Raw genomic sequence first — 25,837 nt, forward strand, 5'->3', positions numbered from 1 at the left:
CTATTTCAAAAAAAAAAAATGATAAAAATAAAAATTTTTCTATTTAATATCTCACTTTCCTTTTTAAGGGACTTTTGATTTAAAGAAGTATATGATACATAACTTAAGTACAGTGTCCTGTTAGGAGTGGATAAAAAATAGAATCTCTGACTTTTCTTCAGAAGAGCAATTGAGGTTTTTACTAGCTGTAACAAAGGCTCCTTTAATTCATGCTGATATATTGGAGACACATTATAGATTACTGAGAAGGCAAATGATAATGTATCACTTAATTTATTTGACAAATGTACTTTCTTTAATTAGCCACAGAACTTCATAGATTATTAGCAAATATTTTGCAGCCTGTCCTTTAAAGAATGATTTCACATAAAGAGACCTTGCAGCATCAATCGATTAAGTCTTGATTTGAGATGAAATGTCCTCAGAATTTTGTGAGCAAAATCTGCCTGTGCAGTTTCTTGAAGCATGAGTTGGAGAGTTTGATGTGGAAATCATTTTTTTCCATCCTTTATTAAACCTGTGAGGGTTTTATTTTAATTCTACTAAGTTATATTTTCTGATAGAAACTGTATTGTCTTTCGCTGGAACTGTTAGATGGAGGTCACGTTCCATTTTAATTCAATTCCTGAAAGTTAGAAGAAGACAGTGTTCTGCCACAGATTAAATATTCTCCAAAGCAGATCTAATCAAACATTTTAAAGCTTTCCAAAAGCAATATAAGCCATCTCACTTTGTTTTTCCTTTTTTTTTTTAATGCATTTGTTGTTTGGAGGAACCTCATGTTTGTAAGAAAATATATCCTCCTTCAAAAGTAAACTTCCTAGGAGGAAGAACTCATCAAGAAGTCTATTTTTGGTCACCATCCAAAAAGTTAGGAGGTGCAATAATGCATATTTCAGTCTACTGAATCTCTGCCAAAGAAGTTCAGGTATTTTGTTTGTTTGAAAACACAAGTGTAGCTGCTGCCTAAACACATGGCAGCTGTTTTGAAGGTGAGCTCCAGCCCGATGGTTTCCATGAAACAGGCACTATTCTAAAAAAGTAAAGGCACACTGTAGAGTATAAAACACCATTTGAGAAGATGCAGAGCATTGTGCCTTCTCTTTTTGCAATGCAGACGGATAGGAGGAGAAAATGACATACACATGAACTTGCTTCTCAGGGGTAGGGTGACAAGCAGTAGATGGGACTGCAGGTTTGAGCACGCTTCACACTTTTTTGCCTGACAGTAGAAATGCCAGTATGAATTTGACTCCTCTCTTGCTTAACTTGCAAAATGTCAGTTAGTAGCTACAGTGGTTTATGGAAATGAGGGTAGTGTCAACTTATTTCAGTGTTATGCTTTTCAAGCTTTAAGCAAATAAGACCACTTCCACAGCTCACTTTTAGTCTGAAAAGTTTGAGGTATTTTGGATTTGAGCAATAACTCATTGTAATATGTTTCCCACATGGTACTGGACGTGACATGGCTGTTGCCACCAAAATACTTTTGACGAATGTTTTTAGCCCTGGATTACAGAATTCCAAATTGAGTGACATTGGATGATCAGATAAATAGTTCTGTAGTGGATGGCGCTCCTCTTCCAGCTCAGGTATGTGCTATAGATCCTAGGGATTTTTACTTTTTTTTTAATGGACCTCTGCTGTATTACTTTAGCCTCAAACATAATTAGGTTATGGTTGTGGCATCCTTTAACCTTGAATTTAATTGCAGAAAATCAAGATCTTCCATGCCCTGTTAGACCATGATGGTGATACATGAATAAGGGGGAAGATTTGTGTTGGTCTGAGGGAATTTATTTAAGGCTTTGAAAATTTTGTATGGAGGTTCATCAATGAAGATGTAAAATATTTCAATTCACAATTTGCATCTTAAGCCTAGGGATGTGAGCCATGAATTATAGGAGAAAAAGAAGACAAAATGTGTAGGAGGAAGTTGAAAGAGAAATGTTGGTTTTGGTAGGCTGATCTTCCTGACCAGTGTGGTTAGTGGAGAGTGGTTATCTTCTTTTTTGTCCTGCAAGATAACTTCAGTTCTCAGTCTTTACTGTGGTGTAGTGTCAGTGGGCTGGACTCACACATTGGTTTAGCTTAAGGTTGGGGGACTCACAGTGAGGCAGAGCTTGTAATATTTGTTGTTTATAGCATGGGCAGACTGGAAGGAACAGGAACATTTATCTGGATGAAGCTAGAAATGAGTGGTGAGCAGGCAGGTACAGGTGCAGGTGTGTGACTGGTTTCAACAGGGCTTTGTTTCTTTTTTTTTTTTTTTTATGTGTACAATTACAAATTCAGTTTAAATATATTTTTATGACCATCTTCTATGGTGTCAGAGTCTTTCCACGGGCTTAAGAGAAAGTCTAGGGAGAGCCTGGTTTCCACTTCCTAAAATTAGCCTTGAGAATACCCCTTAGTTTGTGTTCTCTCTCTAAACTTTAAGAGGGTTGTGTGAAGGAAACCTAGCCAAGAATAGAAAGGGGTTTCATATTGCTAGGCTATATAAAACTGCAAAGGTTTGCCAGGTTCTTCTGTGGTTCTTGAGCTTAGTTAACCCTCTGTATGTTGTGTAGTTCTGTCCTGGTATAACCCCAGACAGAAACCAAACACCACTCAGCACACTCCACCCCACAGCAGGATGAGGGAGAGAAGCAGAGGAGCAGAAGTGGGAAAACTCGAGGTAAAGACAGTTTAATGGGCCAGAAAAGGAAGAAAACAATAATATTGATGAAAGAAATAGAATATGCAGAGCAAGAGATGCACAATGCGATTGCTCAGCCCCCTGCTGACTGATGCCCAGATATTTCCTATGCCGTGGCCCCCAGCCAGCTTTCCCCCAGTACACCATGTGGTATGGAATATCCCTTTTGCCTGGTGTCCTGGCTGTGTCTTCTAGCACCTTCTGCCCCTGCAGCCTTCTTGCTGTCAGAGCATGAGAAGCTGAAAATGCCTTGCCTTAGTATAAACACTCCTTAGCAATAACTGAAAACACCAGTGTTTTTACATCATTCTTATGCTAAATCTGAAACACAGCACTGTACCAGACTCTGGGAGGAAAGTTAACCCAATCCCAGCAGAAACCGAGGCAGGTGCTGATCAACAAAACACAGATACTGTTCTGTGAATATAGGAGAAAAATAATGGAAAAAAGACCTGCCACATAAAATGCTGCAAGTAGAAGTGTTGTATGGTGTGTTGCAGCCTCTTTCAGCCATTATACATTTAGGAAGTTTCTTTCTGTTTCATGGAGGTGGATGGCTTTTCCTTTACATGTGATATGCTTACCTGATAAACAGGAAATTCAAAGATTCATGGAACTGAACTCTTTTGCCTCCCTTTCCTGTGGGACGAGGAGCGATCTCTTATTCAAGGTCCTAGGTATGGTGGAAGACAACACCTGAGTCTTGAGTTCTGTCTGAGTTTGCCAATGATTTCTTAAGAAAATAGTACAGAAAACTTGTGCCTTTAGTTCCCTGTCTTCAAAGCAGAGGTGATTCTAGGTCCTACTTTGAAGGCTTCTTCTGGTATTAGAATCCTGTGCTAACAGAGATACAGCATTTCAGGTTCAATGGGAGCTTGGATCATGTTTGGCATGCTTTGAGACCCTTCCTTACAAAGGCAATAGAACATTCCTTACAGAAGGATGAAGCCCTCTTTATTCCATTTCTTCTTAGTAACTCTGAAAATCTGTGTCATTTTGAATTAATCATTGGATAGAATTTTGCCACTTCTCAAGATTTATGCTTACTTGTTTCATTGCTACAAAATTCTTTTAACCAATTCATTTGTATTATCAAAATGTATTGTCTAGTCAGATAAAACAATTTCTTGTAAATGACAGTGGTCACTGCATTCAGGTTCAGAAGCTTTGGTTGCAAAGCAGACAGATGGTGCATAAAATCTAAACTATAAGAATACTTCCCAATTTATCATAGTTTAAGATCTGTCATTCATCAGTCTGCCAGTATGAATACTTAGTTTATTGCATTTAGAAGCCAAGTCTCTTCACTGTCTCAGATTTTCTGGGTCTGTATGTTCTTTTATATTTGGCTTAATAAAGCAAAATTGAAAAATAAAAAAAACAACACCCTCAGTGACTATTGATTTAAAATATTAAGTAATGTTTAATATGTAATTAAAATAATAAATTAAACATTGAACTAAAAAACTTACATCTAATAAATTCACAATTTATAAATTGTCAATAAATACTATGTCAATATCTGTAAGGCAGTTGTATATTACTTGACTATTCACATATTTATAAGCCAAAAGAAGTGGGAAAATACAATTTATAGTTCACTAACCATTTAAACTAGAAATGTAAATGAAATTTACAGTCTTGTATTTCAGCATCCATTCCCGCCAAAGATGTGGTGGGAAATCTTTCAGTGCTGTTTATATTAAAGGTGTTAATGTTGATCACAGTGGTCTAACCAAGAGCTGTTTCATAACCTTGATATATTCTTTACATATCATAGATCTGTATTTTATGTTTACTTCTCAGGTTTAATGTTAATATCTAAACATTTTGCATCAGATATTTTAAGAGTCCTCAGAGAGTCTGAATCTTTCTGCATGTAAGTTTTTGCCATGTTCTATTTCCCTTTTTGTTGCCTCTCATTAGAAAAAGCAAAGTAGATACATTTTTGATGTGAATTTTTTGAGCCTCATATAAAGATTTGTTCATGTTTTCTATGTGTTTGAGCTATAAACTTCTCAATTGTATGAAAGATTGTTTTAAAGAGTGGAGTAAAGACAGTGGAGAAGGCAGTGTGAGAGATGGTAATTTGTGTTAACACATCAATTTTACATGACTACAGATACATTTTATTATCAAGGAAATACCATCCCAAGACAAAATTGTTAAATTTTCTGTGCAATATTCAAACTACCACCCATAATTCTTTGAGTAATTTTTTTATCTGAGTTTGACAGATTCACTGTTTCTTTTTGTTCTCACATTTCTCATGTAATCCCTCAGGCAGAATGTTCTTTTCTTATAATTTTAATTCCAACAGCTATATATAATAAGGAGAAGGAAAACATTGAGAACCAATAGGCACGAATAAATAAAGGAGAGCAAGTTAGCTTAAATGCATTAACTTCCTTCGCTTTTCTTATCTGCACCCAAGAGCCTCAAACTACCTCCTTTTTGGAGATAATGTTGCAATGATTTATTGCTAGGATGTTCTTTTGTGCCAAAAAGACTTAAAAAGCAAATGTTTACAATTTAAGCTAAAGTAAAAAAGGAGTCCAGTTATACCAATAATCAGAGTGGGGAAAAAAAAACTATGCCCTTATTAGTGGCCAAAGATACAAAGCAGAGCTCTCTCTATGCATCCTTGTGTGCTGTTCAAATTAATGTCATCATAAAGCCCAGATTTGTTGCACCAGACAAGTAATTCTGTCATTAAATTAAATTAAATACATTAAATTAAAGATAATACACATGCAGACACTATGCACACTGTTGTTTTTCACACACTTTCTTGCCCCTTTGACCTGGATATGCAGTTGAATCTCAGGGATGCTGTAAAGAGAGTATCATATTGGTAGTAGGCAAGAGATGTAAAACTTTTTCCAACTTTTTGGCTTTTCTTTCCAGATCAACTTAGGTTTAGCACAAACTGTTCATGGTTTATTGTCTTTGCTCTGGTGCATACATGACTTAAAACGCCTCAGTGATTTATTTTATTTTTACTGTTTTTGTCTACAAGTGGTTATAGTTCACTACCTTGTCATGCTTACTGAAGGAAAGTGTTTATTCCTTATCAAGCTATAAGCTATAGCTTCAACCATGTTTTTAACATTTTATAAAAAAAAAATAGAATTTGTAAAGTATTGCAAGTGATGTAAGAGTTAGAGGCTGGCAGGCAGAAGTATGTTTTGTTCCTTTTGGCTAGTAATTGCAGGGTTTGTTCTCCCACACCCTTGTTTTATGTATGGAGCCTGCAGAACTGAATGTAAGATATTAAAAGATTTAACTTCTGGTAGTTTAATGGTTGGCTGGCTGACATGAAAAAACAGAGTACACTTTACTCATAGGTACTATGGAAATAATGAAGTGTAAAGTATTTTTGTGACTCCTTATAAAACCAAAGAGCAGCAAATGGAGGTGGAGTTATCTGCAGATGCTTTGTTATATTGTGCTGCCTTCTCCATGTGTTACTGAGCTTCTCTGCTCTCTTCATTGGAGCATAAATGTGAGGGTATTTAGAAAAAAAGCAATTTTATCCTGTATCCTTACTCTTCTTGTGTCTCCAAACAAATAATTTCTCTATATCTCTATATACTTCTCTATATTTCTCAATACTATGGCATGTTAAAAATACATAATTTGGGTAAAACTTCTTAGTAGTGAGTCAGGCTTTCCCAGACACATGAGATCTAAATCATCCTAAAAAAATCACGCCCATGTTTAAAAGAAACCTGAGAAGCAAAAGACAACAAAGTCCATGTTTGCCTATACATGGACATAAAGTTTTTAGGTTGCTAAATTCATAACTGGATGTTGAAACCTCAGAATACAAGTCTTCTCCTTTCTTTCCTTCAGAAGATGGCAGCACAGCCCTTTCCCTCTTTGGGGAACAGCTAAGCCATTGTAAAAAAAAAAGTGGATTTATTAATGTTCTGTTAGTTGTTTTTCTTGTTTTATTGTTCTTCCCCTACATAATTGTTAGAATGTCTTCAGAAGTTTATAGGGGTCTGTGTTGGAAAGTTTGCTTCTAATTTATATATACCATTTTTAGAGTTGTATTTTTGCACTACTTTATTTTTCAGCGTTGTTTTTTTTCTAAATTTCTGTGACTTTTGCTATAGCAGCAGTGGAAACTCTCAGCTTGGAAAATTCTGTAGAACACTATAGAAGTTTGTTTATAACATTTATTTACAACAGGCATATTTGATTTTCAGCAGTTTCAAACATTACCTGAAGGCAGGTATCAGCAAAATAGATGTTGATTCTTGAAATTTGCTCTAAAAACTACTTTTAATCAGGTTGAGTCCTATTTTTTTTTATTTTTTTTTTATTTTCGCTTATTTGGTTCACAGATTGGTGATGCTATTATGGAAAAATTCCTGTAAAAGTTGAAAATCTTTGCTCTTTATGCATTTTCATTACTATTAATGAATTATAGAAATGCTACAGAGGGATACTGGGGAAAAAGGCCCTGAATCTGAAAATGTATGGAGAGAAGGAAATAATCGGGAGAAAAATAGCTGCAGCTATGACTAATTAAGTTAGTCATCAGTGCTACTTTAATAAACATTTTGAAGATGTATAATCCATGCTATGACCTTCATGTTTTGCAGTTAACAATAATTGAAACTAAAGTGTATTTCAAAGCCTGTCTTAAAACTTGTATACTTGAAGAGTACTGCAGAGATAAAAATCTTTTTTTCATTTATTTTACCATGTGAAAGGGTTCTGTTACAGCCTGTTAATAACAAATATTTATGGGTTGGAATATAATCATCAGCTCAGACTGCAATTATTCTGGTATGAACAGTTGTACATGGCCATCAGAGCTCAAATGCCATATCTCAAGGTCAGATCTCTTGAGCCAGTGGAACTGAGGTTTTGTGGATGGAAAATACAGAGGGATGCTGTCAGGTGAAACCAGAGTGGAATTCTAGCGGAAGGAGCTTTCCAGATGGGGAGACATATTTCATGAGGGATGAAGATAACAAAGGTTAAGAAGGACAAACTGTATTTTAGATAACTCATTTTCAATTAAAGATGGCAGAAAAGAAACACTTCTCAAACTTGGACCATGCCAAGATACCTGGGTGTTGCTGTAGGATGGGCAGGGACTGTAGCTCAGGAAAATACACTGGTGGTATTAGCTAAAATCTTACCTCTGTTACAGCAAACTAGGACTTCTTGAGGTGCTGAGCTGCATGCACAGAGCTAGGAAGACAGGAGGTGTTGAGGCTCCTGTATATCCCAGGAAAGAGCAAAGGGATAAATCTGAAATGCACTATTGGAGAAACGAGAAGGTGTTAAACAAAGCCTACCCACAAGGAAAGGGCTTGTGCTTGTGAAAGGGCTAAATGCATTGTTACATGAAACAGAGTTATGTTTGATTGGTTAAATGAGGAGTATAAAGAGCAACAAAGGTGGAAAGATATCTCCATGATGCCATGAAACAAAAGCTGTTCTTACCCCTTAGGAAAGAGCAAGTCGTCATTTTTAGCTGAACAGCAAAAAGTCGAATGTCAGTTGTAAGGTGAGAAGGGTGTCGTGAAAGTCAGGCATCATTACTTGTGTGGAGAACCTCCATGCAGTAGGTGTTAGCACAGAACTGAGTCCTTGCAGGTAGGATATTAAATTGTAGAAATGATCTCTAAAACTGCATGCTCAGCACAGTCTTGTAAGCAGCTGAGTGTGGGAGTAAAAAGGTCTGGTTGTTAAAAATACAAGCAGTAGGAAGATTACTCATTAATTCATTAGTAATTAATCTCATTAGGTGAAATAGCAGGTGTGGTGTGTTTACCTTCTTAAAGAACTACCTGCTCATTAGGAAATTAATTTCTGTTAGCTTTAAATCACTCTCACATACACTTGATTGAGAGATACTTTTTTGAGAAGCCCCTGGCCATAAGTTGAGCAGTTCTGGAGGGATATTGAAGTTACCACAGTGTTCGTGGGCTACAGAAGACTCCATGTGATACTGCCTACAGCAGCACTTCACTGGTGTGGTCCCCATGGAGGGCACTGAAGAATGAGAAAGTTATTTTCTGGCTGGGGAGAAAACTGTGCACTGCTTTCTCTCTATTGTATTTGGGGATGCTGAGCTGCAGCAAAGGTATCCTTGACTGAATCTGCCCTGCATGCTTTAATTAGGGTGTCTTACATTGGGATGCTACCCTGTTGACACTGCTGCTTCATGACAAGGTGGTGTTTCTTGGTTGTACAGCACCTGCTCTTTGAAGTGCTCATGTCATCTCAATCTCTGCCACCCTAATTCTTCCTGATGAAACAGCTCCCACAGTTGTAGGATGGCCTGGTAGCAAAAAACCTTAAATTTAGGGAACAAGATAAAAAATCTGCATACAAAATCTTATGTTTCCATTCTCCAAACTAGAAAATCCTTTCCAATAAAAGCTATGTTTAGCTTTTCCCACACAGGAGGCAGGGTGCTACTGAAGCAGGGGAGAGCAGCCTCTAACTTAACATTGTAAAACTTTGAAAAGTTTTACCCTGGATCCAAGCTGGTTGCTCTATACCAGCAAGAATTATTTGTTGGCTTTTTAAAGATCAGCTGACCTGTCCAGTACATCTGGTGGAAAAAACAGGTGGCAATTCAGAAAAGGAAGGCCAAGCTAAAAAATAGGGGTAAGATATCGAGTAGTTTTCTGAAAGTGTGAGTGGAAACGCAGGAAAAGAGTATGAAATTAAATAGTAGATCTGTTTTTTTGTGCTGTAAAGATCTCCCTCTGTAGAACAGAATCATGGAATTTGTTCCTATTACAAGAGTTGAGGGATCAGGACGTGTGGACAGGGATGTTTCACACCAAGAGTGTGGCAGTAGTGGTTATCAGAACAACTGGCATAGCACAAATTTAAAATTATTTATTTCTTTATTTTTCTTTTTCTCCTGCTGAGATATAATTGCCATAGTGCATTTGTTGCCAGTTTCAAAACTAAAACGATGTTATACATTCACAGCTATCCTTTTTAACTCTTACAAGTGGGATATTTCATTAAACTACTTCTTTATAAAACTATGATATGCTAAAAATTAGGTTTTTTTGTAATTTTAGCTCATTTGAAGAAAGGTTCTTTTGGTGGGGGATTTTTTTTAATTCCCCTATCCAGCTGAAATCTGAAGTAAAAGGGAAAAATAACTTGGGTAGCAATGTGGAGTTAGGACTGCCACAAAGCATTATTAAAGCAGAACTACCAAACCAGAATGCACAGTCTTGTAAGCTTAGAGCAGCACCATATTTACCCTGGGTGCTTTTCTCTCTCTGAAGAAGTGCTTGGTCTTCTAAATGAAGCTGAACCTTGTCTTCTTTGAATTAATTTCTAAAAAATGCTGTAGTGTCAGAACAATTTATTTGTTAAGATTTTAAGCAAAATAGATCTTTGTTGAAGAAACAGCTGTCTGGTACAACACTTAGAATGAAAACCAGTGACAAAGGTACAGGTTCTGGATCTTATGATGGTATCAGCAGCACTAGCTTTGTCCTCAGCATTGCCTGTTTGGCTTCATCTCAGCCTTCTCATAGGAAAACACACCTGCAATTAGGAATCTTAGACCAGAATTGGTGCTGGAAATGTACCTGCTGGCTTTTAGGTTTGTTGTGGACAACATTTTATTGCCTTTTCTCATAAAGAATAAATAGAACCGAATATTGATTGAAACAAATTCTTCTTAAGCAAACTAGTACATACTTCAAACCCCAATAACATAGATCTAACTTTTTAAAAAAATCTCTACTTATGGACTTAAAAATCCCATGCTCAGTACTTCTGAAAATGCTGAATGCAAAGTTTTCCATCCTATAATGTTAGTGCAGAAATGAAAGTTAATTGGAAATAATGTCTCTAATAAAGGAAACTGAAAAAATCACTCTTCTATACTACAGCCATTATGGTACTCTTTTTTTTGCTGACATATCAATGCACTGAAGTAATGTCTTCCAGAAGTATTTTTCACATGAAGAATCAGGAAAAGCATTGTTTGCAGTTGTTACTTGGAAAGCACCAAGGTAGCAGGAGTTAGAAAAGGAGTCCAGTATCACTGCTTGTCTCTGAAAGTAATTTTTTGTTTTCTTAGCTCTGTAAAGGGTGAAGACTACTTTCATTATTGCACCCATGTGTGTTTCTGGTGATAACCAGAATCTTAGGCAGGAATCTGTATTGAAAACCCTTTATCATTGCTTGCTGTCATTTTGTCAAAGTGCAATGTTAGCTTGCAGGTCAAAACTTCAGGAAAAGGCTTACTTTCCCCAGAAACAGAGAAGATTTGCCAGTCTATACTTGTATTCAGATTTTTTACATTTCAACAGAATGGATGGGTTAGGAAGCTGAGTGGGTGCTGCTGCTTATGTTTCTAAGGGCTACAACCCGTATTTCCAAATGAGTGTGCACACCAGATACTGATACTCTCGAAGTGAATGCTTTCTGTCTTCAGTAATGGAAAGGGATCTTACAGAGAATGAAAATGAGTATCAGTATTCCAAAATACTTGGAAAGTCATTCAAGTGTGTCCAGTTTTTTTTTTTTTAGACAAGCTGGAGCAGAGTGGAAGGGAAACAATTTTGACTGTCTTGCTTTAGCTTCCTAACGTGATTAAAGCTGTGACATAGACAAGGCCTTTTGCAGATTTTTAAATGAGATAGCTGGTTGTATAGAGACCTTGAGAGTGTCAGAGAAGTTCATCCTGCTGTCTTGGAGTAAAATTATACATGGCCTTGTCTTTGCTAGGTTTGTGCTTCGTGTGTTCCAATTGCACTGACTGCTACTCACTAGGTTAAAAGAGCCATTTAAGTCACCTCCCAGGCTTGTGCTGCTCCATCTCTTGTTCACAGAACTTGTAACATGTAACCTAAGCCTCTGTCAAGTCCTTGGTAACTCCTCCTAGATGTGGCAGATAGGAATGGATATGAATCTTTATGCAGAGGTGTGAATCTTCACATAAGCTTGAACCAAAATAAATGCATATATATATATATATAAAATTTACATGGGCATTTATGGTATTTTTCTTTAAACTGTGTGTAATTCATACATTTCTGTTTATTTCACTGAATGTTAGATAATGCTCTCATTGCAGAATTGTTTCTAATAAAGGCATTGTAGTGTCTTTAAAGCTCTTCCAACAGCAGCGAGGCTGAACACTAAACCTCAGTTTTAATTCTTATTGTACATCAATTATCTAAAAGGTTCATGTGCATCAGTTCATGTTAAAATGAAGCTCTACTACACAAACTGTAGACTACACTGGAGTTTTTAATATTTTTTCCGTATTAATGCATATTCTGTTATGAGAGCCTTGGTTCTATTTTATTTCTAAGCAGCTTCTGCAAGGTAGTTTTCCTGTCTCAGATCTGTGTGTTCTTCATGGCACTTTATAACAAAGAGAAACATTAAGCTTAAATGAACATCTCCAGGTCGCCTAGCAACAGGACATGATTAATAATACCTTTCACCTAACAGTATGCAGATAAATGTCTGAAAGTGAAAGCAAATTCAGAATTGGCTGGCCAGAGCCTGGCAGTGCAGTGAGAGAGAAAAGGCAATATGATAATATCTTGTGATCGCTGTTGAAAAAAGGAGAGAAAGTAAAAGATATATTTAGTGGGTTGTATCTGCCTTATGTGGTAAAATACAGAGCATTATGGATTTTTTTAATAACAATTGAATGGTATACAAAGGAAAAGTATAAATGTCCTTGCTTCTCATTATTGCTTATCATCACTAATTCACCAGCCATTCTTTTTCATATGTGAGAGATCAGAAACAATCAGTAGTAATTACTGGGCCATCACAGCTAAAATGAAATGCAGTAGAAATGAAATGTAGCATAATTTAATATAGAGTTAATGGCTTTATAGTACCATACCAAGGTTTTCAGGCCTGAAATAGACTTTTGTTTTGAGTGCTGTACTTAAAAAATATACAAAACATTGGATATGGCATTAAGCTTATAATTACAGTTTTCTAGCAGAGAAAAGGAGAAGAAGCCGCAATGGACAATGGCACTGCATTTCTTAGCTTTTCCTTAAAACTTCATGTCTGTATATATATATATATCTACAAAAATAAGAGTACTCTGAATTTTATCTATACATATTTGAATGTTATATATTTATAAAATGTTGGAGACATGTACTTTGCAAGCACTCAAAAAGTGTTAGAATATCAGTTGGCCACACAAGCTTAATTCTTTCACATTTTGTATTCATTCGGTATAAAGAAGAGGCACTGTGGGAGTAGGGTGAATATGAGATTCATTGTATGCTCATTTTGTAATAGTGAGAAATTGCTGTTTGTATAGGAATAAAATGGAGTAATGTATTTGTGTGCTGAATGTAGAAGAATTAGATATCTTGAGGCAATCCCATGGACTGGCATAATATCATAAACATTTGCCTTTAGAGAAGAAATACCCTATTACAATGCAGAAGCACAGATTTCTGTCCTGTACTTTAAAACCTGCCTAACCTACTTTTTTTCAGTGTCCAAATTACTTAATTATACCAGTCATGCCCTGTCTTCTGTGTTAAATCCATGGAGATGTCTATTCCCGTTCATCAGAAGCTATGTATTTATTTTTGCTGCTCAGTGACAGTGTGAACCTTTCAGTGTGTTGCAGAAGTTGCAGGGGAGAGGCTGGGAAAGGTTAGCTGCTGACTGTGCTCCTTGTAGCTGTCCTGATGCATTTTGATAGGCTAACATGCATCAGCAATCGTTTTGGTTTTCACTTATTTTTCCCTTTACACAGTCTTAATTTTTTAGTGCCTGGTAGTAGTCCAGGTTTTGTTGCCAAAACAGAGAGGGCAGATTTTTGCATTTAATAGCCAATTCCATGGTTTGTTCGCAGTTGGTAGCCTACTGTTAAAGTGTAGTGAGTATTTTGATTTAGCAGGGATGTCTATTTAAGTCCAGACTCCTTTCAAAAGAAAATTGCTGCTTTTTCTCTAGCCACTGCTACCTGAACTTACTACACAAAGATCTTGGTGCATATGTTGGTGTTGGTACGGCATTTTATGGTGTAGCAGGAGATTTCTGACTCATCCATCTGAGATTGTCCCTTGTTAGCTGAAATTCCCTCCTGCAGTATATCAGGCCTGAGTATTTGGCTTTGGCTAGAATTGAGGGTGTTCTCCATTGAAAAACTGCTTCTGTAAGATTCCCCCTGCCTCCTTTCACCTCAGTCATCACCTGAATCGGTACCATCTGCTACATCTCCACTTAATCTCTTGTCAATATATCACTTAGTGTGATGACACAGGCATAGCGACATGCCTTTTGTTGGTTTTTTTGTTTGTTTAAATAAGCACCAAACCAATCATTTTTGAGTGATTTCTCTAGCATGTCTTTCTAGTATTAATAGAAAGAATTCCTGGTTGGTAAACAAATGACATCCTTACTCTTGAGATCCAAGACTCTTCTTGTTGAAATCATCGTAAGTTGTGCCACTGATTTACCTAAAATTTACCTGATGGTGCCCTTTATCTCTGGTTTTGCTGACTGAAATCTCTTAACTTTCTGCTTGCAGCCTATCCTAGCTATCTGGTTATGCAAACAGCTTTTGGTGCTTTTACTTATTTAAAAGCGCGTTCAGCAAAGATGGTTCACAGAACTAGTTTGACTTGTATCTCAGGTAATTATTTATTTTCTGAGAATTACAGAATTCTAATCAGTGTAAGATATCCATGCATCTGTTTCTGAGCTTTACTGACATTCTAGCTTGAGTCAGCTGTGTTTGCTTAGGTCTTTTGCCCTTAAAAACATTTTTTAGGTTTTTGGTTGAAAACCACTCAGAAAGAAAAGAATGAAAATAAAACGCCGCTTTCTTCCTACACTGCAGTTTTAATGTAGCATTTATTTAGCCAGTGAATCACATTTTCAGCTCAAATAAGAGAGACTTTCATAGGGAGTTCTGTAAACTTAAATGAGTTCAGAAGTGATTGTTCTCAGACAAACTTCATTTTCCAACCAGTCAGTTTTAAGATGGAGTATAAGTAACAAAACAGCTGTGCACTGCAATTTTGCAAATGCATAAGAATTTGTTGTATAATGCAGCTCTGAAACATGGTACGTCTAAACAAGCAAAACAGTTCTGCAATTAAAAATTATTGTTGTTTAAAAAAAGATATATGGCTGGGCATTTACTAAAGGCAGAGTTGAAAAATTTTAAGTGTGCTTCTTCTGCAGAAGCCATTGTATTTGTAAAGGTGGATGGAATAATAACAAATGGAAGAGAGTGTAATTAAATTCTATGCCTTCTGAATAATTAGTAATGAAATAGTGCTTACACGTTTATTACTCATTACCTAGTTTAAATTTTCAGAAGTCATGTGTGACCTGGAATGTCTCTGTCTCTTTTGTAACTCAACCGAGAAAGTGCTGTAAATCTTACTTGAATTCTGAGGCACAGCAATGTGTGTGAAGCTGCATTCTTTAAGCCTTTTTGTATGAAACATAGTTCTGAGTCTTTTTCTCTTACAGAACTGCGAGGAGTAAGGAGGCCTATTTGGCTGAGAAGTGTAGAGGGAATTATGAGTGGGATTTCTTGCATTATCAGTGCATGCATGTGTGTTTGGCCCTCTCTGCCCTCTACCTCAGCTGCCAAAACACATTACGGTGTGTATCTCTGACTAGCACTGACGTGCTCTGTACGTCCATGAGTGAAAGAGGTGTCCCTGTGTTTCAGTTAGCAACTTCTGTGCTGCAAAATGCCCTCAAAATCCCTAGGCTGTTGAAGGAATTGCACCAGCCAGGTGATCCACTTCCTAAATTGCTTATTTGCTAGCATGACCCCACAAGCCATGTGTCAATAGCAGAATTAGAGCTGCTCCTCTCTTTAAAATCTGTTCAAGGGTCTCCTGATCTATTTGGTGGTATAACACTCATGATGCAATCATTAATCTTAATATTTTCATTCTTGTGCAGGTCAATGACATTCACAGAAGTCTGAGCAAATCCATTTTGTTCACTGAACCCTGTTTCACATAACCACAGTGTTCCTGGACGGCCTCACAGAGTTTTCAGTTTCACAAATATCTGAAAGGTTGAGTGTTTTTTTCTTTTCTCTTGGAATAAGCAGAAGTGGCTTATTTAATAAAACAAAAGGAAGGGGAAAAAAAGGAGAGTAAACACAGTGATTCAAATTGCTTCTGCATCAAATTCAGGCTGAACATTGTTGCTCCTCTTTTGTCACTGCTTGTTCGTCAGCATTTGCTTTAATATTCCCCGATTTCAATTTTTCCTGCACTGCATTCCCTTTTATTTGGGTGCATTTTCTTCTGGAGCAGTGTCTATCATGATTATTTTTAACATCATGACTTTTTTAATGTCTTATAATTAAGAATCACATCTCTTTTGATTTCACTTCTCTTTCTCCTTTTACCTCTCCTACTGTGTTCAAGCTTTTCTTTTGCTGAACACCTTCAGATATTTGCTGTTGCTGCTGAAAATCCAGCTTTTGGTCAGGGGCTCTTTAAGTAACCTATGACAGTATCATCTTCCCACTACTGAGAGGAGAAGCTATTTTTTAATGTGAAACTGAATTGGCAGATGTTGTTGCCCTTTCAGCTGCTAACTATTTATTTTTTAATTATTTTTCCTTGACCTCTTGTGAAGCAGCATCATAGCATTATAATGCAGTAATGGTAGGTTGGCTTTGTCTTGGACTATTGGAGTGGCTTTGGGAGCTTTAGCAAGGTTGGTTTTGTGGGTGTTTTTTCTGAGGTGGCTTGGATCTTGCTGGTTTGAGGAAAATATACCTAAGGAGAAATGTTGTAGGGATACTCATTAAATCTCAGTGTGCAATGGGACTTGAAAAATGACATATAAAAAATACAGTTCCTAACTGTCACACCTAAAGTTTTGTGGACAAAATTGACATGCCTATTTAAAACAGAGGCTGCCAGTTCCTTTACTTTTGATGTTTTGGTGACTGAAGAACCTTCTGGTTGATCTGCAGTGTACTGAGTAACATCTCAAACCATTTTTGCAATTTGCTGGTGCAGAGGGCAATTCTGTGCATCTCAACTTAGTAGCAAGGGGAGAGTGTAACCTCTTACAAAAAGTCCTCCCAGGGAATGAAAAAACAAAATTCAGGAGCCAAACAGCAAATAATAAAGAGAATGAGGAATGCGAATGGATGCTGACCAAGAGGCAGAAAAAAAGCACAAGCACTAGCTTGTGCAAAACCAGGACTGGAATTCAGAGCCCCTCAGTGGCACCAATATCCATACCTTATATTCTTTCTTCCTCCATCTGCAGGATGTAGGCCTTCAGAGCTAATAAATGAGGCTTGTGATTTACTGTGGCAGATTTTTTTCTTTCTGTGAAGTTTGTGCTTAGCTTGTGACACTTGAGTAGACCCTGAAGTCAAGAGGGACTTTTCATGTGGTTACAGCTAAGGGAGTGCTGAAGTGCTCTAGCTGGCTGATTTGTAGTGCTGGCTGCAGAACTGAATTTTAGCACTCACAGTTTATTGTGGTCAGAAGAGGCAAATTTAGGATCAAAATTTGCTATACCTTGTGTTCTATTTTTGTTTCTAATTCATTTTTGTTTCTACTTCTTTCCACAAACCTTATCCATACTGTGCACGTTTCTTTTTCCATGTCAAGGGCCATTTTTGAGAGTGCTTTGTGACTGTAACTGGCAGAGCCAGTGAAATTAGAACCATGAAAAGCAGGCAGATGATAAATGCATTGCGAGGTCGAGTAAAGAAGATTATTTTCCTCAGGTTTAATAATGGAACCATAAGCAATAAGACAAATAGGCTTAGGAAGGATAAATCTAGCCAGATTGCTTTTTTTACCTTTCCGACAAGATTACAAAATAAGCAGATGAAAGGCAAGTGCTATAATACATGCATTTTAGTAAACCTTTTGATACCATCCTGCCAAAGCGTACACAAATAACTAACACATGTTGGCTTGGATAGAAACATGGTCATACAGACTGTAGGTGAGTTGAAGTACTATAAATAATGAGCAGTGATGACTGGTGATGAATTGAGACAGGGTGAATTGTACTAATGAGGCTCTGCAGGGGTCAGGATTTAAACTCAAGTTTTCATTCTTTAAGATCTTTATTGCAGCATCTTTTCAGCCTGCTGTTGATTCTCCCCCTTGTCAAAAATGACAGTGAGGCAGATAAGTAAAATTTGATACCTACTAGGATTAACCTCAGACAGAAGGCAAAAAATTAATATTTATTAGAAATGCTTAGACCTTAGAAGTAGGGATGCTAAAGAACACTTTCTTTCAAAATTATTATTATTTCAAGAGAAAAGACTTAATTTGCAGTAATGCTGATAACCACAGAATGGCAGAGCGAAACCAGGTGACTGAGGAGTAGCAGCAGAGTTCAGCTGGATTCCTGGAATCCTTAAATTAAAGGGAGTTTAGTTTTCTGTCAAAGATGTGTTGCAAGCTATGGAAAAATTTCCTAAGGAAAGCTCCTCAAAGCTCTGCTGCTTGAAGCATCACACTGTGTACAGGGGGGAAAAAAGCAACAAAATGTGCCATTTAAAGAAAGATGGTGTAACTTCTGTCTCTATAGTCTTTTCCTACAGGTCTAAACCCCAGATAGCTGCCTAACAAGTGTCCTACAAGTAGCAAATGCTATCCCCACCCCAGCTCCCACCCCAAACTGTCCTGTCCTTCCGATGGACTCTGAGGCCACTGGGTGTGACATTCTGTGGCAGAGCCAGGTATTTGGTGGTTGTTGCCGGGTGTTTACACCTTCTTTCTTGAAGACATGGGATGAAACAGAAAATGGCAGCATGTAGTCAGTATTTCATTACTGCTCTCTGCAGCACAGCAGTGCTCAGCTTTGATGACCAGGAAGTAGTGTAGGCTGAGTAACCAGTTTTGGAGTGTTGTTGCCCAAAGATGTTGACAACAATAATATAGCAGAATGTCTAAGAAGTGAGCCTGCACTAAATGCCTTCAAAGCATCCAGGAATGGGACTGCTCCAAATTCTTTTGTCAGGTTATTTTCAGTGAAATGTGCATTTCTTGTAAAAGTCAGCATCACTGGAAAAAAACTTCTGGTTTTTTATTTAACAGATTGCCACCAGGCGTTGAAATAATGATTTCAGCTTTTCTGGAACTTGTTTGAATCTCCAAAATATTGTAATACATAACTTAAGACGAGCACATAATGGTGTGGTAGAAGTGGTCTAGATAAAAGTCTGTGTGAATCGGTCAATGGTACAATAATCAATACAGTATTAGCATTTTTCACCTAAATCTGTCCCCTCCAGGTTGCAATGAAAGGCCGTCATTTGCATCTAAATAAATGTGTAAAACTGCCACTGACGTGTGATGAGATAATGAAAATTAAAATTTATAATAATTTCTTTCATAAAGGTGTTGTATGGAATACTGTGGAAATACACTTTTTTAAATTTCTTCTCATTTTCTGTGCCCAGAAACCAACTTGTTTTAAGTTGCCTCTGTGGATGAAATAGTGCATTTCAACTAGTTCTGAAATTACTGCTTTACTTATGTGGGTATATGGAATATCTTCTCTATGCATTGGGAATTAAATAAGGATATCAAAGGATATAACAATAGCAATATTTTATTCTGACTTTACAAGAAGGAAAAAAGGCAAACCAGTTACTGCAGAAATCAGAACTCATAAATGCAGGCTTTCAATTCCCTAAGCTTCTCGTGGAAATGCTATGTTTATTATTACGAAATTCATCAAACTAATTCAGTTATCAATTTCTTGTGGCAGTTGTAATATGTATATCAACCTGAATAACAAATGTGAATTCTGTATGCAGGCAGTAAGCAATTAATAGCACTTCTGTACTAAAAGTTTGGGAAACATGGTTGATAACTTTTCTCTAATGATGAAATGTTGCAGGTTCTCTCTGCCACTTCTTGTAATTAAGCCTGCATGAGATGTAATTAAGCCCTATTATATGTGTCTCGTGCTGCTGCTGCTACTTGTCTTCTTAAATCTAAATCCAAGCTAAAAGAAAAACAAAACTATTTTCCTCCACATTTTTTGGGTTCAGCTGGAGCAGACTTACCATAAATGATAATGAAATTAATCAGATGTGAAAATATATCTTTAGTCTTGTGTGTAGCTTGAATTTAGAAAAAGGAAAAAATACAACTAGTAAATGATGTGAATTGCATACAGATTGTGCATCACTGTAATGCCACAAGAAAACTAAATTAGTAATTTGAAAGACTGGCAGACAGTTGCAACTGGGTTGTATTTGAAGTGTATCTGGTAGTAACATTCACTTCTACAATTTCAGTTGAGAAATAAATTTGCTTTGTGATAATTTACATTGGCATCATCAGAAGCAGTTGTTCCTTGACTTTGTAATGCAAACAACTGGATGTCTAATCCAATAATTAGCATGAACATTTTGCTTTATTCTTAATGGATATTAGACCAATTATCATCCACTGTCATACCAATGGCAGGCAGTAACTGCTGTGGTCCTGTTGTACACCTTACCCTTGCATCCTTTGGAATTAGGGAGAAAATTACTGCCATTGCTACAGATTTGGTTCTGATGATGCCATTCAGCAAAGGTAGCCCTGTATTTACAGTTTCTGAAGAAACCGAAGTACACAATAGTGCACAGACTAGTTCTTTACCTCTTTTAGGCTAGAGAGGCTTGTGAATAAGATGCCATTTGAGAGCAGCTGGAGTTGTGAAGTTGTACAACAGCTAGTGGTCAGCATGCCTGTTTGCTTGAGCAAGCTTTGGAAAAAGTCTTAAAGCTTAGTGTTACATAAAAGGAATTGGCTATGTTCATTTTGGTCTTGGCTCCAACAGCAGGAAAATCATATTTCTTAAATTAAATCTATGAGAGCAAATGGAATATTTTTTTTATGTTAGTGCAGAGCCAAGTCTAGCTTTGGGCCACAGCCCTAAGGAGTGTCACAGTTCCAGTATACACCTTTCACCTGATCAGGAAGGTGCCTTATTTCCTGGAAATCTTTGAAGTATTCTTCTTTGCAGAACATGCTGCAGAGACCTGGCCAGATGGGGCATGTCTCATTCAGCTCCACAAGCTGGGCTTTTCCAGCTAATCTGAGTGTCTCGTGACCTGGATCATGTGCTGGTCATCAACCCATTTGCCTGGGTCACATTTTCTTACCTTATACTGAGCAAGGTTTGGGAAGGACAAGTCTATGAGGTGAGAAGTAGGCTTTTCTAATGCAAAAAATAGTTTATTCACAAAAGAGGAAACGTTATCTATAAGCAAGCTACGTATATGCTTAGTTAAGAGTATGTCACCTGTCTTCTGCAGCAGAATTAATAAATGCATAATAAATAATACATGCCCTTGTGGTAGACCACTGTTGGTATGATATAGAACCTGCCTTTTCAGGTATCAGTATCCCCAACCCACTCTGATCACTTGTTCCTCTGTTAACACATCTCCTGATCACTTAGGCTGTAATACAATCACCAACAAGCCTGTGTGGATATGTATAACACTTCTTCTAAAATTAATATAGTAATATTCAAATGTTTAGTGATTCCATAGTATCTATCATGTCGTTCCCCTAGCCACACAGCCTGGTAAGTGCTTAAAAATAGTATTGGAGAATGTGTTTTATCAGGAAGCCACCAGATGTATAGATTTACCATGATTCATTCCAAACTATGAGATGAGGCTATAGGATAAACAATGCAGTAAAACGGGAATAATCAGGTAAGATTAGACCATTGACACATAGAAGCATGCAGCTTATAAATTAAGTATTCTACAGAAAGATTATTTGAGGATAATACTAAATACTGGGTTTTTTTCATTAATACATAGTGAATATCTACTTTAGCAATGGGAACTGAGTTAAAATTACACAGATTAATATTTTAGATTATAATTGAACTTCCATTGCAGTCAGTTTAGTTGTCTGGTGCTTCTTCTTTGTGAATACTTACTGGTTGCAGAAATTAGAGAACAGAAAGAAACAGGTAAGATGCTGTATTTTTCTTCCAGTCCCCTGAGTACTTTATACTTTCTCACGTTGGTGTTTTCTCTCTTGAATCCTGCAGTCATCTGCACCCATCCTCAGCTCAATAACTGCATCTCTGCCTGCACCTCTCCCATTCTTTCCTTGTGTGGTTCTAGCCTGCTTTCTCACACCCCTGCCTCATAAATTACCAGTTTTCTCAGAAACCTGAGCCAGGGTAGCACAGCTGTGCTGTACCAGCCCTTGGCTTGGGATCCCAGGCAGCTGGACCCCAAGGAGGATGGGTACAATACTTACTGCAGAAAAAGATCTTTTCAGGCCTTGATTGTCCTGTTGCTAAAATACAAGTAAGCACAGAGCCCTAGAGCAAGTCAGGGATCTTTGACAAAGCATTCTCCTTCAGAAGGAAGTGCTGATCCAGTGCAACTGCAAAGCAGTGTGTGGGAAAGAAAATTTCAAGTGAATTTTCTATTTAAATTCATTTCTTTGGAGAACTCTGTACTAACATTATTGTTTTGACATCTTCTGAATAAAAGAATCCTTTCTTAGTTATTCTGAATTTGTCAGAGTCTGCAGCCTAAGTAAAAGTATAACATGTTTTGAAATTATTTGGAAGATTCAGCTAGTAAAAACAGTCAAGAGTACTCTTTCTTTGGTTATAAAGTCATTCTAATCTTACAGTCTTCTTCCTGATTTGGAGTAGAAAAGTTTTTGAAAAGCCCCAAATATTTTCCCAGGGTAGGAGAAGTGTTTCGTAGCTCTCAAAGTAACTGATAATTAGCAACATTCTTGATAATAATGGACTTTTTCAAAGATAAACTAGGACATTGAATCTGTATTTTTGTCAAGCAGATGACAAGGGGATTAGAGATAAAAACTTCTGCTACTTTAAAGAGAAAGAAGGAGAATAAGGCACACATATGCAAGCCAGGAAGCTCAGAAAAATAGGGATCTTTCTTAGGATGATGAAGGGAAGATGAAACGCCAGCCATGGCTGTGTTCATTTTCATATTATAGCTTCATCTCTGAGAATTTCTGTCCAACATCCTGTTTTTTCTTTATGGTCTTGAGTATTTTTTCTCCTTTTGCAAATTAAATTGTCCTTTCAGACTTAATTACATAAAGAAGAAGACAACTAACATAGGGAAAACTGGGTTACCCTATGCCTGTTTGTGATACAGAGACTGAAAACTGGGAAGATAGAAATGGCCAAAAGAAAGCTTAGCAGATTTTTATCTAGTCATGCCTGGTGTTCCCACTCAAGGGTAGTAGGGGCTTGTCTATGCTGGGCTGATCCAGCAAGGCTGGTGGCCAGAGGGGTCCCAGTTGATATTTGCAAAAGGAAGTGGGTTTTCTATAATGGGGCTGTCGATATGCAGAAAAAATATCTTAGTACAGTTAAGTCTAAAACTGCCATCCTTTCAGGGAAAAAGCAAAACTTGTGTGGTCAAATGAACATTATGTGATAATTATTATGTGATTAGGTTACGAACAAAGTCTATATAGAATGCATATGAGATCTTAGGGCTAAGGTGGTGTATGTCATGCCTGCCTAGAGAACTTTGTGTTTACACATTCTTGTTTCTTGAAAGTATATCCTGTTACTACAATCTTTTCTAAATAAACAAAAATGGCTTATTTTTCCAAATGTCTTCAAAATCAATAAAGTATATTTTTAATCACCAAAAGCTACAAAGGTGCACACCTTCAGTGGAAAAATGCATCCATTTTATGATTTTTAGAAGAGTTACCAATGCAGCTGCATTCTAGGGAAGTTTAGAGGCTGGTCATTAAAGCCATCCTCCTGTTTTTGCAGTCTATGTACATTGACAGCTACCTATCAAAGAATCTGCCTCTTTAGATGGAGATGTGTTTATGCTAATGCAATTTACTTGTCATGTTTAAAATAAACCCAAGGGAATTTTTATTGTGATTTGATAGGAGTATTTCCTTGGAAAGGTGTGCCTTAAAGGTCAAGTGCAAGAGGCTGTTTTGGAAGAAACCAGGACAATTTGCATTAGCATCAAGATAATTCCTTACCATTTGTAAGAGGGCCTCTGTGCTCTCTGTACTCTTTTTGAACTTGGTTACCAGAAAAGCACCTATTCCTGATACAACCTCATGTTCTTTCTACTTCTGGTCCAAGAATTATGTCCCAAGGAGTGATATCCTCAGGATAGTGTCAGAGAACATGGGTTAGGCTCCTCAGACTGATGCAGTGGGCCGTGCATTGTGGAGGGCACTTCATGCTCTGGTTTCCTTCTCTGTCACACAATTCCTGAGGCTGGTCTCCAGCTCATGTTTCTCTGCCAGCTTTCTGCCAGGTAAAAGGATAAGATGTAATTGTTTTAGGTTGGTGCTGATGAAGGGAAGGCTACAAAAGGAGGGCAAAATCTACATTTGAGTGCTGGGGTAGGAGGCTTGTGGCTCTTCTTTGTGGCTGGTGCCCTGTTAACAGGGTTCAGGGGAACACAGGCTGACCTGATGGGGTGGGCAGACCTTCAGAACCCACAATCCACACATCCCTTCATCTGTGTCTGGGTTTGAAAGGCTCTGTGTAGGTCATGTAGCCTTTCCCAAGTCAGTAGCAGTGCATCCAGGACAAATACCACCCTGCATCCTTTATCTTGCCCCTTAGAAGAAAGCAAGAAACTGTCCAAACGAGGTCTGGATTTGACCCCATCAACATCCACTTACAAACTCAAAATTAGGAAATCTGCTGAGTCCATGGTCCAGAAATGTTATAAAATCAGTAGAAAATTGCTGAGATCATCCTGGATTTTATATTTAATATTTCCATTCCTACTTATCAGAAGGAAGAAAACTTTGACATTGTTTTTGTTTTTACAGCTGTACTTGGGGATTGTACCATTCAGATCTCTATCTGCCTCCAATGTGTGAAGCCACAGTTTATAAATGTGCTTTAAGGTAACAGAGGTGGATTTCTTTTGTTGAAAACGTGGCTCTGGAGCACCATCTTTCCTATTACATGTTCCTTGATGGTGACTTGTCCCCCTGGCATCACATTGGAGATGCAATATCCCAAAATTCTTAGAGTGGGTGAAGGATTTCTCTCTCAGACTAGTAAAAATGGCAGCATTTTTACCCCACATCAAACTGACCTCTTTCTTCTGTATCCAAATATAACTCCTCTTGCTTTTTTGAGTTAAATTATGCACAATTACTGCAAAACACTATTCTGAATTTTGTCATGCATAGTAATGTCATGATTAGTACTTAGGCTGCCTTCACACTTGGGCATTTACAAGTTGATTAACTGCTGTGGTTACCTACTTGGGTAGCAGTTGTTAAAAACTTGCTGCATTTTGAAGGGGGAGGGATTCTTGTTTCTTTCTAATAAATTCACAGTGCTGTAGAAAAGGTATGAATGTGGGAACCTTGGCTGTAATGCAGAACCTGGTGGGGGCAGCAGTTTTTCTTCTCATCTTTGCTTTTTTACAGCATTTCCCTGGTTGGGACCTGTGGTCCTCTGCTCCATGGTGCCTGGGCTGTAGTTGTGTTGGGAGTGCCACTGTTCAGAGGTACCTGTGATAGAAAAGGATTGAAAAGGAAAAGTGGGAATGATGCAGTGAAGAGGTGCTGTCAGTGCTCCCTCTTTTTTTCCCCTCTGTGGTGTGGTGATATCCAGCTCTGCCTTCAGCACCACCATCGGCAAGCCTGTGTCAGTGCTGCAAACACAAGCATTTAAAGGTCAGTCTGCCAGCACTTATAAAATGTACTCCCTCTGTGAAGGTGCTGGCTCAGTTATCTGTCCCTAAGAAATACAGAGGTAAAAGCCTGCTTTATGGAATTCCACCTTCTATTTTCCTTATCAAGGGTCACAATTGAGGCTTGAGAATGCTTCATCCCTCCTACCTGCCACCCCAGCAGAGCCATCTGTTTCTCTTCTTAGAAACTGTCTCTCCTTCCCATAGAAATATGTAATCATTACTGTTTAAAAGGAGAAAATACAGAAAACAACTTGCATATATGTGTTTGTATATATATATTTTAATACATTAAATGGAAATAACAGTCACGAATTTGAGAGGGCTTTATTTTAGTTTACTGCCTTGGGTTGTTTGATGAGTGGCATATTGGGCCGATCTGAGATCCTTTATGTGTGCTTCCACCTTGTTTTTCAAAACCAAATAACATTATAAGAGTCTGTGTGAAGTCTGGG

The 25,837-nt window shown here is 37.5% G+C and overlaps 1 protein-coding gene across 5 annotated transcripts in view; it reads left to right on the forward strand.

Annotated features, from left to right (window-relative positions):
* The window catches only part of CHST9 (carbohydrate sulfotransferase 9), an 86,851-nt gene that overhangs the window by 23,392 nt on the left and 37,622 nt on the right, over nt 1-25,837 (forward strand). Inside the window, exon 1 of one of the 5 annotated variants that reach the window (XM_088066517.1) lies at nt 15,626-15,746. The exons of the other annotated variants lie outside the window; for them this stretch is intronic. The gene's annotated coding sequence lies outside the window, so the exon portion shown is untranslated. Of the gene's footprint in view, nt 1-15,625; nt 15,747-25,837 lie in introns of those variants that run through there. 5 annotated transcript variants of the gene reach the window in all.

Source organism: Pseudopodoces humilis, chromosome 1 (assembly GCF_049639895.1).
Source record: "Pseudopodoces humilis isolate 2021_Gansu_Grassland_sample_001 chromosome 1, ASM4963989v1, whole genome shotgun sequence".
NCBI classification, from domain to species: Eukaryota; Metazoa; Chordata; class Aves; order Passeriformes; family Paridae; genus Pseudopodoces; species Pseudopodoces humilis.